Source organism: Protopterus annectens, chromosome 7.part0, assembly GCF_019279795.1.
Source record: "Protopterus annectens isolate FY-2018-M chromosome 7.part0, PAN1.0, whole genome shotgun sequence".
Taxonomy (NCBI): Eukaryota; Metazoa; Chordata; order Ceratodontiformes; family Protopteridae; genus Protopterus; species Protopterus annectens.
The window spans coordinates 138,637,199-138,649,634 of record NC_056739.1 but is presented as its reverse complement, the minus strand read 5'-3'; the positions used below and the strand labels follow the sequence as shown (position 1 = coordinate 138,649,634).

Sequence of the window (12,436 nt, the reverse complement as noted above, 5' to 3'; positions counted from 1 at the left end):
AATTCAGAAATGCTTTATGGTTAAAGGAGAACCACACCTACAGACTTAAATGTTTATTTCATCATTGTTTGGCATTTCCTACATTTTACCACCACTCTGGGACTATTTACAGTTTTTAAATAGTTTTGTATGTAATTTCTGAGTGACCACATGGAGTCTAGCATCTAGGAATCCCATAATTTAGTGCTAGTCTGTAAAGTTAGACTGGGGAGGCCTCTTTCTTCCTAAAGCTCCTGTCACTGCTTTGATTTTACATGCATACACTGCTGTCTCAGTTTTAAGTCACATTTCATACCATTTAATTACAACTTGAAACACAGTGCAAATGCCACAGAACAGACTTTCAAAATGCTTTTTACTTAATTTCTAAACCTATTCATAGCAAACAGGAACATGAACCTCAGACTGGAGATGGGAGTACAGACTTTGTATATGCAGTGGTATCTTTAAAGGGTCATACATGGGCGAGACCAACCACCTCAGGGTCTCATGGAGCACAATTATAGGCTTTGGAGTAGTCTTTTAAAGGAGTAAAGTGAGTAACCTGATCTGGTATAAACCTTAGAGAACACAGCAATCCTTTATACTTATTTTTAGGGAGGGGGGAGGGAGAGAGATTGGTATGATTTGCAGAAGTGAATGCAAAAAGCAATGTGGTTTTCCAAGGCAAGAACTTTGAATCAGCCTCATGACCAAGTTCAAAAGAAAAGAAACCAGCAGGTTTCCAGAAGAGGGAAAAAAAAAAAAAAAACTGAGATCCAAAAGGAGACACCTGCCTTTCTAGGTGGGCAGACGAGTAAAACCCCTTTTCAAATGCTGCTTGACTTGAGGCTGGATAGAAAAGGGGAATCCAAATGCAAATATGGCAGTTTTTTTTGAGATTATCTTGATAGAATAGTAAGAGATCATAGGATAACTCAAATCCTGAAGAATCACAGGAATTTGAGCTTTAAAATGGTCCTGGTTCTTTGTTTGGCACCAGCTAGAAGAGACTTTCTACTTACTCATATGATGGTCTTAGTTTTTGTGCCTCATTTAATATCTACTGCATGTCCTCAAAAGCTCAAGGTTAAGTTCAATAACTCAGGCAGCCAAATGAAACCAAATGTTGGGGTGCATCAAAATTACCCTTGTCCTGTGCACATGCACACTGTGAAAGAAGGTTGTGAGGATTACTATTTACCATTTTCAAAAGTGAGAACTACTGTTGCCTGGATCAAAAGGTAATCGCAATCATCTCTGGGGAGTTCTTCTGTATGTTAAGACCCCTTGTCAGAGAAAAGGGTGGAAAAATGTACAAGAACATTCCAGATAAGAATGAAAAGGAATCAGTCTTCTGGGCCTCATTGCAAGGAGTCTTGGTGCATAATTTAACTGCCCATTGTAGATGGGGGCACAATAGATCAACTTAAGGAGTCCCTTCACTGATTTAGCAATTCCTGCAGGACTGATTCAAATTATCGGAGGTTCTGTCCTGGTCAGCTTGTACGCAACAAGGGTTTGCTCTGATGGAATGTAGGTAGCTTAGGGGAACAGATTAAACAGTTGGTAGATCCCAGGCTACCATAACTAGTTTTTAAAAAAGTGTTCAGACCAGTTTTCCCACATTTATATCCAGATCAATATGTTGATGTCTTATTAGCAGAGGGCCTGGACTCCAAAGTTAAGAGACGACAGCACTTTGAACCAAAGAAATAATTTTGATACAAAAGGTTTAAACAGAGTCTCAACATTCCTTTAGCAGACAGATTCACAGATATCCTTTCCCTCTTGGGTCAGGAAAATGAATTTTATACCCCCTCCCGGAGACAGCATCCGATTCAACATACGAAGGAACAGGGAGGTCTGATTGGGTGGATTTAGAGGAACCCCTTTGAAAGGAAGACCATCTCATTGCTAGTTTTTGGAGCATCAGCACCAAAGAATCCAAGGTCATGTTGTGCCAAAGAAAAACAAAAAATGAAGGCCTATAATCTGGGATAGTTTACAACATTGCCAGGGTAGGGTGGGGGAACACTGTGGGACAATTGGTGCATGGTCTTGAATGGTCTTTGAGAAGACTCCTCTTTGCTACTTTGAACCTCCCTGCCACTAAGTTTGAAATTTTCTTGCCTGTGCTATTCCTGAAAGAGCCCGAGCTGGAAGAAAAGTTAGTTATATTTTGGAATGGAGAGTTGAAATCTCTGGGGAAACGCCCTGAAATACCATACCCCTTTCAAACCCTTCAAGGTTCTCAGCAGAGAAAAGATCAAACACTATCAAGGGGGGCATTCAGGATCCCAGACTTGACATTTGGTAAATTCTAGAACTAGACTGGACTAGTCATGCAAATCTCAGACTATGGTAGCTGTCTGGATACAGCATCTGCAGTGTCATAAGCACATTTCAAAACGTGCTTAGTTAGCTGTGACTTAGTTTTGAAATCTGGTCAGTAGCAAGTCAGTAGAAATTTAGACATGCAAGCCTGACCATTTACTATTCAGGCTAGGGTGGAAGTAAATGCCATTTACAAAGGCCTTTCCCCAGTTTGTCAGAAGGGATAGGGTTGGCTGCCTTAAGGAGTTTGATGGAAGCAGGCAGACACGTTGCTGTATGATCTAACCAGAGGTTAAACAGGAATGAGTATATCGGAGTCGCCTAATATAATCAACTTTCTAGGAGCAGGAAACGGACCACCAGGCAAACAGCTGACTGGTAAAAAAAAAAGTCAGTTTTTAAAGTTGGCAACATGTGGAAAAGGTGCAGGTTGAGGAAAATCCACCTGCAACAAGTCTTGAGATAATGAATCTTTGTTCCCACTGAAACAGGTGCTTCAGATTCCTGCTTCAGATTCCCCTTCTAACAGTTGTCTTTCTGATGCTATTGCAAGAATGAAGAATGCTCCTCAGAAAGATTCCACATTGAGGAGACTAAATGATAGACCACCTCAGTCTAAATCCTGTCCCTCAGGTGGGTAGTCAGTATCAGAGAAGAGATTCTTAAAAGGAGGAAAGAACTCAACATTTAAAGACTAAAAAGGTCCAAGCAAACCCTTTTTCTAAAAACAACAAGGGTAATAGTCTAGTTCTGTTTTTCTGGGAGACCCCCCCTCAGAAAGAGGCTCAGGGAATGGTCCCATCTACTGGAATAAAGTTTCTCAAAGTGGCTTAGTGGAGAAACATCCCCCACCTCATTCCACAGTGCTGGCAAGTGCCATTCTCCCTAACCCAAAAAGGGCAGCTGAACAGCTTCAGATGACATGCCTGCCTCTGTCCTTAGTGGCTACCCAAGGAGCACACCAGAGGGATAACAGATGTGCAGTCTGAGAACAGATGGCCACAGTACAGGCAGCCATAAATGGCTGGAGTGAATGCCAAAGGCTCAGATTTTCTTGACACAGGGAGGGATCAAGAGTTATCTGGACCTAGGCCCATGGTCTTAGCCATAAAAGGTGGAGACTCACAGGTTGACAGAGCCTAGATGAGTGGGCGTTATCACCTGACAAACACTTTCAGGTAAAATTCTCAAACATACTGGTCCAGCCTCAGACTTGCGCAAAATTGGCACATTTCACAACAAAAATGAAGAGGCTCCCCACAGTGACCCAGGACAGACAATGGGAAAAGGCATTTGAAAAGAGATTAGAGTCAAGTCCGAAACAGTACAAGCCCCCCAACAGTACACCACAAAATCTAAATATTCTGATTTCCCCTCAGGGAGCCAGAACTCTGATGGAAAATGTTTGACTACCACTAAAATGCTCAGATATTGCCTCAATGCTTTGACTGCAAACCCTTTACAAAAATTGATGTGGAAGGTAATCCCCAAAAGGGTACTTATTGAAGTACTAGGTGATCCATCACCTGAAGTGTGCAGAGGAGTGCAATTAGTGGCAAGTTCAAGTTTTGGCACACTAACCTCTACTTTTATCCTGCTCTCATGCAGGGCAATGACTAGGGTATATGGAAGGTGCCCTAAATCTTTGAAATCTGGTAGTCTGGTCTGTGGCAGATGTCCCATATAGCTAAGGCTAGAACAGCAGTGATCTATCAAGGACACAATGTAATGGGGCAGTAAGCAACTAGTGACAGAAAGGATGCACTGTAGCAGAGTTAACCACAGCTAAAATCAACATGGCAGAGAGCTGCAAAAATAAATAAATAAAAAAGTCAGTTCAATCTCACATGACTAGCTAACAAAGCTGCACAAACTGCAGTCACTCATGCAGGTGGAGCCAGGAGCAGGTGATCACTAGGATGTACAACTTTAGAGAACAGGGGTTTGGACAATTGCTAAGCGGAGTACTAGCAACACTTATATGCACCCTAGAACTGTGCTGTATATTTTGCGCACCTGCTGGACTATGTTCAGCCCTTCCAGGATACAAGGGATCCCTGAAATCAGTACCTACAGAAATGAAAAGCCAAGAAAAAAAAAAATTGTACTCTGAAGTTTCAGGGGCAATACAGAATTCACACCCACACCCCACACACAGCCGTACCATACCTCCTCTTGCTCAAGGTCATTTAACTTGCTCACCATCAGACCTTTTGCAGCTACCTTAGTTTCATCATTCTGTCCTTGCACTTCCTATGCTCTTTACTGCTACATATGTAGTAAAATGTTTCCGCTAGAAACTCCATGGTGCAGAGAATGATCCAGACATGAAGGAACTCTTCAAGCATTTAAGTGTATCCCCTAAACATTTGAAAAAGGACTTAAGGGACTTTAACATTTATTTTAACAAAAACTATAATAGCCATCAGCTAATTTCTACTTGCATAACACAAAGTAGAAGTAACAGATGGGATTGCCAAAGGTAGCCATCTGAATTGATGCTTCCATTTCAAAAAGAGGTTACTAAAAGCCCAAAACAAGGGATAGAGAAGGATTAAAAAAAGGAAAGTTTCCATCAACAATCCCATAACCATAAATCTGGTCACTACATTCTGACGTCACAATAGGGGTAGTATTAGAGAAAATACTTTTGTAAGGCAAAGAGCAGGGTTAGCAAGCATTAAGGTGAAGGGGGCTTTGCAGCTCCCTTTTACTACTATACTAATGCATGCACCTTACTTTACCCCTTTAATACTGCCACTAAAAACAAGACACCATCTTACCCAACCAACACACTAAACTAAGTGTGCACACACCCATTCATGCATGAATGCATTTCAGAAATCTGACACTTATCAGCATTAAAGTCCCAACAAGTACACAAACTTATCCAACACAACCTCCTAACATATCACGTGGACATAGGTGCGTGCAATCAGCACACTATTGTCAAAACACCGATAGGGTAACTGATACATTATACATCACATGCCAAACTGCGATACATACATTATATCGCACACAGATGCATACAATACATGCCAAAATCCTGTAGTTATGTAAACACATTGCTCTTTTCCAATAGTCCCTTTGAAACTTTTCTTCCTGGGTGCCACTGAAGATATTCCTTTGAATAGGCTCATCTAGCCTTTTCCAATTAAAAGGGAATAAAATTCCATGTACATGGACAAATTAGACTGGTTAAGCATTTACTTATGTAGCAGTGAATGTTGGAGACTGCAATAGGATCCTAAACATTTCTAAAAAGATTCTTTTCAAGTAGGTTTGATCACTGGGGATGCAGGGGTTCACTGATCACTGGGGATGCAGGGGTTCATTTGTAAGTTTAAAATAAACCTGCAAAATAAAGTCATTAAGTTAAGCAGTATTTGGCAGAGGTGTGTAGCATCCAGTGGGTTTAATTTGGCAGGAGAGTTTTGGAAAAAGCATTGTGTAATGTGCAGGATAGTAAGAGACAGGGTTAAGGGGGGGTGTAGCATTCAGGGAAGCAACACATGGACTAGAAAACTGAAAAAGTTGAACATCTCCAAAAGCCATCATGTTTTAAATAATTACGCAAGTGCACAGTTCCTTTTTTCCATTATTCTCCATTACCATACATCGTAATGTGCACACATTTACCAGTTTTCATTTACTCCATTACATAAAGTTCTCAATTCCTGCCTTCCCTTAAACGTCACTACTCCTTCATTGCTTCTTCCCGTTTGTAAGGATCTCAAGTTAATCTCCTTTGCAATATTTACTAATTGTTGCAGCTGTGTAGAAAAAGTATAATACCAAGACACATATGGAACAACCAGTATTCAAGAAGCTGCTGTCACAGGAACAAATTCCACAAAACGATCCTTAAGGTGAAGCAAACAGTTTATTGGAAATAAAAATGAGCGCTTTCGCGTTGTCTATCCACGCTTCTTCAGATAAATTAATTTTAACTTGTGTGGAGATTATATACACAACCGCTCAAGGCGGGAAAGTTTGCTCATTAATCAATTAATCAACATTTAATCTCATTAAAACCTTTAAAACCAAGCAGTAAAAAACTTAACCATTTCAGTGCACTTATGAAATCACAACTCAAGCTATTGTATGCAGTTGTGTTACAATAAGCACATTTATACTATTATATATACACATTTAAAAATAAGTGTTAAATCTAACAATATATGCATACAGATATCTTAATTTATATATATTTAATTCGTAACATTCATAAATTTGCAAATTTGTAATATGTATATACTTGATATAGTTGTGCTAGCTAAAGCATATCAAATGTATCTATAGTCTTGACATTAATAACTATACATTTATTCAATTCCATCAGTATTAGCCGTGTGTGGAAAAGAAATTATATAAGATGTAAATATTCTATATGAATTTAAAACCTATATATATATATATATATATATATATATATATATATATATATATATATATATATATATATATATATATATATATATATATATATAATTATTTATGATAATATTATACTTCCATAGTTGCACATATGATATAACAATTATTATATATACATCATGCAAAAACAGAAAAATTAAAAAATGCACTAAAAAATATATATATTTAATTTTAATTTAACCTATCATTATGCACTTTTATAAATCCAATATATGAGTAATAACTAAATAGGTATATGTATATAATAAAACTTAAAAATAGAATATTAAAAAATATTTATTTAAACTCTGTCAAAGGTGTAAAGACCTAACATTCATTCCCTAGATATTAATAGTGGTTTAATGGAGACCTGGGTGTTGAGTCCCGGCTCAATGTGTGCACCCAAGCGAAAAATCCATTCAAGCTCCATTAAAGCCAACTGATTCTCTTTGTCCCCACCTCTTTCATGCTGGTTCACTATTTGTAGAACCCTAAATGAAAAAAAGAGTGTGTAGAAAACTCCATAACATGTTTGGCCAACGCATTATCATCTACGGCTTTGCGTATATCATAAAGATGATTATATATACGCTCCTGCAGCCTTCTTTTTGTTAGTCCCACGTAGAAGGCCTCGCATTTATCACAAGTGGCCAAATATATTAAGTTCCTAGTATTACAATTTGCTCGAAACAGTGGATTAAAAACATAATTGATACTAGGATGTATAAAGCATTGTGTCTTAGTTATATATCTACACCTGTTGCAGCTATAGCATGGATAAGTACCAAAAGCCTTTGTTTTAATATTATGAGTCAGGATATTCTCTTCATCCCTTGTAATGTTCACATCTCCACATAAAATTCTTTTTAGATTCTTGCTGTTTTTATATGTAAAAGAAGGGCTCTTGCCTACAAACTTCTTAGTACAGGAATCTAATGTTAAGATATGCCAATTAGTATTAATAACTTGCTGTATCTTACTAATGTCACTGGTATAAGTGACTATATAAGCTATTTGGTTATTTCTGACTTCTTCTCTCCTATAAAATCTTGTTTTATTACTTTGGCTTCTCAGCTTTATTTTCCTTCTGAATGGGTATAATGTCACCTAGAACATTAAACTTTATATTATTAACCATCTTAGAATTATACCCTCTGTCTATAAATAACTTCTCTAGGAACTGTGCTTCTTTGTACAAATCATCTTTATTACTGCACAGTCTCTTAATCCTAGTATATTGACTCTTAACTATAGCTTGAAATGTGTGGCGCGGATGCATACTGTCGAAACATAGCATGGAATTCTTCCAAGTTGGTTTCCTATATAGAGTGGATTCCAATCTGCCCTCATTAGTAAATCTGATGGTGACATCCAGGAAATGTATCTCTTTATTTGAAACTTCCTGTGTAAAATGCAAGAACGTGCTAGTAGTGTTTAAATATTGAAAAAAACTTTCAAATGATTCTTGATTGCCTTCCCAAATTATTATTACATCATCAACAAAACGTCTATAAAGTTTTATAGACTTAAAATTCTCATGTGTGAAGAGATGGAGCTTCTCCCACCATAAGACTACCAGGTTGGCGTAAGTGTTAGCGCAGGGGGTGCCCATGGCAACCCCCCACTTCTGTAAATAAACACTGCCACCGAACATGAAGGCATTGTTGAATAGTACTAATTCTAATAGTTGATCTACCAATATAATCCTGTCCTTCGAAAAGTTAGTTTCCTTAATCAGCAATTCATTTATATATTGCATACCTATGTCATTAGGTATCGAGGTGAATAAATCTTTGACATCTAAGGTAATTAAGAGATAGGACTGATTTCTATCTAAATATAACTCTTTGATGTCATTCAAAATATTATGTGTCTTTTAATATTGTGGGTGACTGATTGACTACTGGTCTTAATATATTTTCAATCAATTGTGAAGCATGTGCTGTCACCCACCTGTCACCCGATACAATGGGTCTAAAGGGTACAGGAATTATGTCCTTATGTACCTTCGGTATGCCTTTTATCGTAGGAGTAACAGGATGTTCAATGTATAGAAACTCATATACTTCTTGGCTAATCTGCCGACACATGAGAAGATCGTAAAAGACGTCTTTGACATTTTTAATAATTTTGGTCACTATATCATGAGATATTAAGAGGTAAGTGTCTGCTTGCTGTAACATTTGAGTCATGCCAATAATATAGTCCTTAGAGTTTAAAAGGACTACCCCCCCTTGTCAGCTGGTTTGACTATTATTTGAGCATTACGTTTAAGTTCATTAAGAGAACGATACTCATCTGAGGTCAGATTATAAAATCTACCTTTCTTGTCAATGTCGCTAAACATTAAATAAAATTGATTCTCACACGCCCTAAGAAAACATTCTACGTGCAAAGGCATATCTGGAATATATACACTTTTCGTTCTTATTAAATCATGTCCCCATTCTTTGGTAATTGTATTATTAAATGTTAATTTCAGACATAAGTTCCTGCAAAACATCCTTAAGTCAAACAATGTCTCAGTTAATGTGGCCGAAATGGCCGGTATAAAACTAAGACCTCTATTTAGAACCCGTGCTGTATTATCATCCAAAACAAAGTCAGAAAGGTTAAACAATAAATCTGAAGTCACATTTTCTTCCTTCTGTTGTAAGTAAATGTCTCCGATGAATATTTTCTCTTCCGTGAGTCCCGGCTGTGCGATCTTCCCCTGTTGGAATATGTAGGGGTCCTTTTCTGATAAGGTAAAAAATTCACAAGCGAAGGTAACGCACTGGAGCTATTTTTGGGAATAGCTCCTGTTGTGTTCGCATGTGCCTGATGAAAAAACGCCTCTTGATTCGGTGGAGGCGTGTCAGTATGAGCGGTATCAGCCTGGTTGTTTTCAGCTGTTACCGTTGCATAAGTGCCTTTGTTAACCATAGAAGCAGGTATCTCCGGTAGGGCTGGTACAACAGTATTTATGTCTTTATTTCTTTGCATAGAAGCAGCAGAAACTGTTTCAGGTGTAGCCACAGGGTTCTGATGATTATTAGGGTTAGTTCTCGGCCAAACAAACACCTGGCCTTTTTGAAAATCTTGATGGTCACGCAACAGTTTTTTCTGTTTAGTAGTTCTCAATTTGTCACTGAAAACATTGATTTGAGAAAAAATACGTTTAATTTTATCAAGACAATGATCGGAACTAAATCTTTCTAATAGTTGTTGATATAGTTTTTCCGTAGTGTTTCTTAGTTCAGTCTCTAATGGCAGGAAGTAATCAAGCATTAGTTGGGCATATTTGAAACCCAACTCTATATTAAGATCCTGCCACCGCTTTAATAGTTCAGGATGCGAGTCCCCATAAGTGGGCATACAGAACACCCTCATGCCCCTGGGGACTACTTTAAAATGAATACAAGCTTGTAAATGCAATCTCTGCCACGCATATCTTTGCAATTGATACAGATTATCTTCTATAGTTTTTAATAGCGGATAAAATTCTGTAAGGTTCTCACCATTTGTTTCTAAGTTGACATGTCCCACTTCTCCTGAAAGGTCCAGAGACAATAAAGGGTTGCTGTTAAGATGTGTAAGTCCTTCCCACAAGGACATAGTATCCCTCGACTCCGGTTCCAAAGGAGTAACAGGTTCCATAAGGTGCTGGAAACGCTGACCAAGTTAAAATAACAAGAAAACAAATTCAAACAAAAGTCCGCGTTCCTGCTGAATGGTACTATACCAAAAGTTGCAAAATCTGTGTAGAAAAAGTATAATACCAAGACACATATGGAACAACCAGTATTCAAGAAGCTGCTGTCACAGGAACAAATTCCACAAAACGATCCTTAAGGTGAAGCAAACAGTTTATTGGAAATAAAAATGAGCGCTTTCGCGTGGTCTATCCACGCTTCTTCAGATAATTGTTGCAGCTGGTTCAGACAGCTTCCCATTTTCTACCAAATTACTTTTCTCAGTCAGTAGCATTAAAAACTTCGTAAGGCCTTACTAAGTCCACACAATTCAGATCCTACATCCCTCTCAAAAGCATAGTTTTCCTACCGTTTGCTCCCTCAACATTCCCTAGTTACAACACTTTACCTGCAGAGTGATTGTCAGAAATGCTGGAGTATTTTGGCTATATCTGACCACAGCAATAATTATGATTTAGTTACTTCCAACCCCATGACACAACTCCTCTGAACTAAGGATTTGCTATTAGAGCTTATGCATTACAAAAATGCAGTCTCTTCATCCCCACCCCTTCTTTACTCAGTCCGAAGACGTTTTTTCCTCTCCGGTCAACTGTAGTTATACAACACTTCAGCACCACTACTCTTAGCTCCTCCCAGCTCTACATTTTGACAGATCACAAAATGCAATGTGTGTGTACACTTTTGTACATACTGCAGTGGTGTGCAAATGCACTGGGCATCTGGTCATTACATCAACTCTTCAGCATCTTCACGTCACAATCACTCCCACGAGATACTTCCACAAGTTCAGCCAGTTAAAAGCAATAATCATGCTCAAGAAGATGCAAGGACTTTACTACACAAAAGTTAACAATTCAAAAGGCAGTAAAGGAGAGGACATGCAAACAGAGCAGATGATTAAGGCTACTGGCTATTAAACCAATTGCTTCTTGTATTCAAGGGTTTGATTTCTTTGGCTTTCATTGGAAGCCTATAGGACCAACTGAGCAAGTCTGTTAACCAGTGCTCCCAGACCAGGCATACATACCTCTTATGGTTTCAAAAGTTGCAGAATTTTCAGTTTTGCCTGGTTGGATATTCTTGTGAAATTCATGTTTGGCTTTCTTTCAAATCATTGACGTAGTCACTAAATGGCATTTCAGTTTCAGACTTCAGCCTTCAGAAAATAGTGGCAAAGTTTAAAAGCAATATTTATCTCAGATTGTTGGCCTTTAGGTCCCCAATTTTTGTCTGGATCCAGAATTCTTGCAGTAAGAGGTAGGATGAGATCAGGTCAAAGTTCAATGCTCTAGTCCATTTAAATAAATGCTTCTGTTTGATTGTATTCTGTAATGGCTGAATCTCTGACACAACATAGCATGTTGTAAGATTCAACTACGATGAATATAAACAAATGGAATTGAAAAGGGAAATAAAGCTGACGAAAACAAAGTTAGAAAGCTTTAATATGCATCAGAGTAACATCAGTACCATGAGTAGGAGTGAACAGATTTTCGCCAAGATCAAAAACCTGCAAAGTACGTCTTTTTCATTGCCTCTTCAGTTAAGGCCTACACAGATACAAAAAGGAAAATGTAAGGAGATTATCATGCATGCAAGTAGTCGACACTCCCCCACACCAAAGGGATGCCTTTAGCAATTAGTTACAAAATGTAGTCTTGCCCAATTAGCCTTCTGATCAGACCAACTCACATACCCAGAATTTATGAGCAAAGTATTTCTACTTCCCAGCAAGGATAAAGCTACCAGAATTTATGAGCAAAGTATTTCTACTTCGGGGCAAGGATAAAGCTATATTTCTTGGCATTTAGTTTGGGCCCCCAAGCATAAAAAAAAATGTTTTGAGGGTGTCTGTATCCAAACGTGGATCTGAGAACTACATCCAAATTGCAGTCTTAAGTCAGTTTACCATCTTAGCAGATGGTAATTAGATTTTAAAGCATTCACCTCAAAAGTATTCCATCTACTTGGCCAGATCAAAGTAGGCTGTATGGATTGTGTAA

General features: G+C 38.2%; 1 protein-coding gene across 2 annotated transcripts in view; it reads right to left on the bottom strand.

Annotated features, from left to right (window-relative positions):
• Window positions 1-12,436, bottom strand: part of LOC122806287 (probable E3 ubiquitin-protein ligase makorin-2) — a 981,697-nt gene that overhangs the window by 875,964 nt on the left and 93,297 nt on the right. The gene's annotated exons all lie outside the window — the stretch shown is intronic.